The following is a 5761-nucleotide window of genomic DNA, read 5'->3' as shown; positions in this document are numbered from 1 at the left end:
GCTCTCTGGGATAGTTTCCGTCACAATCACGTTGTGTTAGTTGTGCTGTCTGACGAGATACGATGCGAAGATACGACAGCCGACCCTCGCCCTTTGGTGTTGGGTACAGGGTCCGCTAAAGGGGACCGAAATTTTTGGTGTTTTGAAGGGCAAAAGTACCGTTTGGTTCGGCTTATAATTGTAAATCAGGGGCCAGTTTCACAAAGGACGTTTAGTAGCCTAATAACCAGTGTGTTATAAGCCTAACCAGTGTATAAATTCTCCTAAAACCCCTTAAGTAAAAGATGGTTAAAATTGTGTTTCATAAACAGTGTTTAAACAGCCGGTTAGTTAACTGGCCAGTGTTTAACTGGATAAAATATTTAAAGGTCAGTTTCATCAAAATTTTTGTCTAAAGTAATGCTCTTGTTAAAAATATGGTCGCGCAAAATTGTCAAATACTCGAACACGTTCCTCCTTGGGTTTACTCTAATTTTTACTATGATTGCTGCCATCTGTTCACCTATCGTTTGAGGATTGTTCTGGTACACATAATCCTTGAGATATCCCCACAGATAAAAATTTGTTAAATCATGGTTAAAACGTCCCCACTATGCAAGCGGTGGTCCTGAATTGCCGGCGGCCGCGGTCAGCCCAACTTTGGGTCGCAAGCCTGCGTCTTACGTTGTTTGAACTACATGCACCTTAATACTACACCACAGGGTGCGCTAGTAGCTTGTTGAAAAAATGATGAAAAGTGCAGTTTGTGCAATATTTTTCTGGGGCCCTAAACAAACTCCAACCCCGCTGTACCCTCTGATATCAGGGCCCCAGAAAAATTTGCTATAGAACAAAAGTTAAATGTGATTTTAAAAAAAGCAGGACTGTAAGTTTATACAAATTTTAACTATGAATGATGGCTATTTGAAACTGCCTTAGATATTTTCTTTTAGTGTGTAAAACAGCTTAAATTCTCGAATTCCGTTTTTTTTAGAAAATACTTGGCATTTTTGTCAAACGATTAAAACTATTATAATTATAGATATTGGAGCGTTTTATATACAGTATATTGCATTTTATATACAATATATATATGTCCAAATTAAAAAGGTAGAGCGAGTCCATTCCATAGTAAGTGTCAAGTTGTGCAAGTCCATTCCATTCAAGGAATTAGGTACCACAGAAAACATTAAGACGATATTTACAGATTTAGCTGATTGAATTTGAAAGTCTCAAACACGAAATAGTATTACTCATTTACCCTAATCATTGCTACTATTTTTATTATCATAGTTTCGTAACGAAATGAAAAAAATACGAATCACAAAAACATTTATTCAGTTTTCATATAATAAATTCACGAATGAGCATGGAGTTCCTGGGTGTGAAACAAAGACCACCGGTAGGTGGCTTCCAGGCGCAAGTTGTGCAGAATCTCGGTGAGCTTCTGAAAAAAAAAAAATAAAAAAAGAAAATAATGTTTACAACTTTAGACTAAATGAACAGGCTCTTAACATACGAATAATTCAAGATATATCACAGAAATAAGAAGACTTATAAAATGGCGTGCGTGTTAATTTACTTGTTTGATGTTTAGCCTCAGCTAGAGCCGAAAAAAAAAATTAACCAAGACTGCCGCACGATCTTGAATTAGTTAATGATATAGCTATTTGATACTTCTTGCTAAAAAAGAAACATTGACAACACAACCCCTTTCATTTCAGGGGGAATGTAATTCCTACGACCGTTAATATATATTTCTCGTGATATTTAAAGTTATTGTAGTACTTTTCTAGTAATTTGGATGTGCAATCAAGTTTTGATATAGTTGGTCCTATAATGGATGGACAACATATGGCAAACTAGAGACGACAGCAATTCCGTGAATTATATATTTATATCTGTTTAATCATTGTGTAATGAGCACTCGGAATGCGCATGTGCATGTGTTAATTGTAGTATATAAAGATCTTTGAGAATTTGTCAATTTAAGCAGAAACAGATTGCCCAAGTCTCATTTGAGATGAATATAAGAACTATCATAGCTACGATAGTTTGTTACCCTATGCTTCTACAAAAATAACAACAATGATTATAATTTATTTCTAAAAAAAAAAAAGCGCTATGCAAAGGTTGAAGCGCGGCAAAAAAAAAAAAGAATAAATAAATAAATAATTATATATATAATTTTACAAATACCAACTTTTTAAAGTAAAAAAATCAATAAAAAATGAAACCTAAAGGACAAAATTTACCATAAGATCATATAAATATGATCGCAATAGTCAGCAAACAGGGCCGTAGCCTCCGGGGGGGCAGGGGGGGCAGCTGCCCCCCCCTGGGATTTGAGGTGCAAAAAAAATAATCGCAATTTCTGACTTCTAATTGAGCAATAAATAACAGTTAAAATGCACCAGAATGCAGTATTATACAAGTTTAAAAAAAAATTCCACACCGTGGGAGGGGACCTCCCACACCCTCCCCCCTCGGGGGCTTCGCCCCCTCGTGTCTGCTTACTGCCCCCCCCCCCCGGCATTTTGCTCAGGCTACGGCCCTGGCAAAAGAGACGTTTGTTTTGTTGATAAAATTTGACGATGGAATTAATATACACGTCGACGGGACGCACTTATCCTTGGATAAGAAGCTTAGAAATGGTGATACTCACAGACGGACTTGCATTTGCTTCTACGCTTTATACTAGTAAAAGCTGGATCTTGAGACTGCACCACGCATATGCCAGTACTTTTGCGTCTGCACCCCACCGTGCCCAACTGCCAAGTGAGCATGCAGGAAAACAGTTCGCACAACGACGAGCAACTTATTTTTATACAAATTACAGATGGTATGGCTCATTTTAGGTGAGAGGTTGTTACTGCAGTGAGGGTCCCATTGGGTATTTTCGTTACCCGTGAAAGCCACTTTTTATTTCCCTAGCAGCGTGAAACGTTCATTTTATTTAGCGCGATTCGTGAAGCACCCCAATTCCCGTGAATCGTGAACGTGGCCTGTTTTTTGAAACCGGTTCATAATATTCATTTGGGAGCAATTATAAGTAAAAATTAATTTCTGACAAATAAAATGTCACTTACTTTAACTTTGGGGTCTCAAAAATATCATTTATAACACGATGAAATATCTCGCTGTACAACTTCATTCTTTTCGTTCACCCGGTATGTATGTGTGGTTTATTCGATGACAATATGACCTATTGAAATGTGTAAAAATCGTTCCCAGACTCGCATATTCCTATGCCGTTGGACCGGAATTCCCCTCCTTATTATCCGAATTTTGCCTAATGGACAGGGAGATTCTGCAGGAGTATTGGGGAAGATTTTTGTGAGATATTTCTATTTCTCTTTTGAGATTTTTTTTTTACATTTCTATTTTATCTTGTTTGATCTTACAATTGTATGTTTTGTAAGAATCGCGCTATACGACAAAATGTGTCCCTTTTCTTAAATATCTTAGCGACGCAGTTCCTCTTCTGATGGTGAAAAAAAATTGCCACGTGCGTCTGTATGGCTATTGATCATTTACATCAACGGGGCATAATCCATTTTGATATCAAAACGAACAACGTGTTGATCAGTCTTCGCGGGATCCCCAAACTAGTAAGATCTTCATCTTGTTGTGTCTCATAATACCTCCACTGAAGTAAATTCAGATTATTTCCCTCTACTCGTTTTAACGCCCAGAGGTCCGCGATGTCAGCTAAGGTTTTCGGATATTGACTTGTTCTTCGCTTAAATTCGATCTACACAGACTGATTTTAATTTACATTCGTTAAAGCAATTTCAATGAAAGTTACTGATGTAATTAATAAGTTTGTCTCTTTTGTTTCAAACGTGTATGCTACATTGTGTGTATTTCGCTCCAAGCCAACCATATAGGCCTATTCGGTCTTGCCACCATCAGAATGCATTTATTATATTCACTGAATACTTTTGTCCGCATCTTATATAATTTTTTTGCCACTGTAATCAGAATATTAATCGTTAATAATTCTTTGAAAATAATGCAGGTTTTACTTAAATTAATATTCACTTTAAAGGGCGTACATACTTGTTCTTTATTAAGGACACTATCCCAAGTGGACTAATCAAGTAGTTCCTCTTTCTTAGTTCCTTAAAAAGAGGTTTTAAACTGCTTCAGGAACCCCAGTAAGCCTAAGCCCCTTAGAAGTCAACAGCCATACCAGGTTAAAAGGATAACAACCGTTCGTTTCGGGGAAAAAACTTGGGCAAAATAACGATTTTTCTTATTAACCACTGGTTAATGAATCCATTCCGACATTCAAAGTTAATTCATGTTTTTTTTCTAAGAGATAAGCAACCAGTTTTTGCTGGACGCTGTAAATTGAGAATCTTTAAGCCAAACATTCCCTTCAAAGTGCGGGAATCTGGACACAAAGGAGATTCTAAATAGATTTGAAATAGCTGCCAGTGGATCCAAGATTATTCTTCTGTTTCATGTCTGTGATACTGAATTGCCTCTAATACCTTGGCAAGTAATTACTGAATCACAATTACTACTTAGGCCCTATAATAGAGTAATGAAAGATGTCTCTTCCAACGGATTATTCTTCAGATTTGGTTGAAGACATATATTTGCGACATAAAAGGGATCATTATATAATGCAGGGATTCGGCAAAACACTGAAATACAGAGTGAAATTCATTACAGAGTAAAATTCTGTCAAAAATATGTGTTAAATGGGTATATTCACATAACATAATTTTCAACTTAACAGGAGATAGGACCATTATTATTGAATGAACTTGATCCTTTTACAGTTGAAAGCTACATTTCAGACTTGTTTTTTTTTTCCTGATGAATAAAATAAATTTACAACTTACTTCTTCGGATATTATAATTAGCTCAAACAAATAATTTTACTAAACTTTGACAAAATTTACATATGGAGCGAGCAACGGTGGAGCGTGGATTCCAAGTGACGCATATAAACCACTTCTACTTGTTTTTATACGACTCAAATGAAGTGACTTAGTCGACATGCCAAGGGACAAACTGAATTATTCACTCGATCACCCAAAAGAGCTGTAAGCTGTACCTTCTTCACATTTTGGTCAGTTTATATACAGCACAGAAAGCAAGCACAGAAAAAAATACATTCAAATGTCAATTTTTTGGGGGCTAATATGAAAAAGAGTCGTTTGTTATCACTGTTGTTTATATTAGTTATGCTGTTTAAAACTATGTTGGTACACACACTGGACAATAGAAGTGTCACCCCCTGGATCAGAGTAATCAAAGTTATAATGCCTGGTCTACTTATAATGTGACTAATGAGTATAAAACCGCTGTATCATGGGCTTGTATTGTTGGTCTTTTTGTGAAATTTGATGTTAATAAAATGATACCAGGAGCATATCATTCCGCAGTCATTTATATCCCCCAAATTATTGGTTCAGTAGGGGTGACACTTCTGTTGTCCAGTCTGTGTGTATGTTCTGACTTGACACAGTGGTGTGCAACCTCAGTTATCAAGAATAAATAAATGGTAGACTCTGAAGTTGGCTTTTGTGGAAAAAATTGACTTCATATGCATCTTTCAAATAAGACGTTTTTGACATATCGTATTGCCATGAATTAAAAAATAAGATAATTCTTTTGCAAGTAATTAGTACAATTAGTTCAATTACTGTTACCAGATACAAATGAGCGATGAAAAACTTTTGTTCTAATGGCTATAAGAAGATTGTCCCTTAGATTTGTTTCAAGACACAAATGAAAGCTGTTATAAAATACGGCCTAAAATGCG

Source organism: Lingula anatina, chromosome 2 (genome assembly GCF_051362555.1).
Source record: "Lingula anatina isolate TDL-2025a chromosome 2, LinAna3.0, whole genome shotgun sequence".
NCBI lineage: Eukaryota > Metazoa > Brachiopoda > Lingulata > Lingulida > Lingulidae > Lingula > Lingula anatina.
This window is presented reverse-complemented; position numbering follows the sequence as displayed.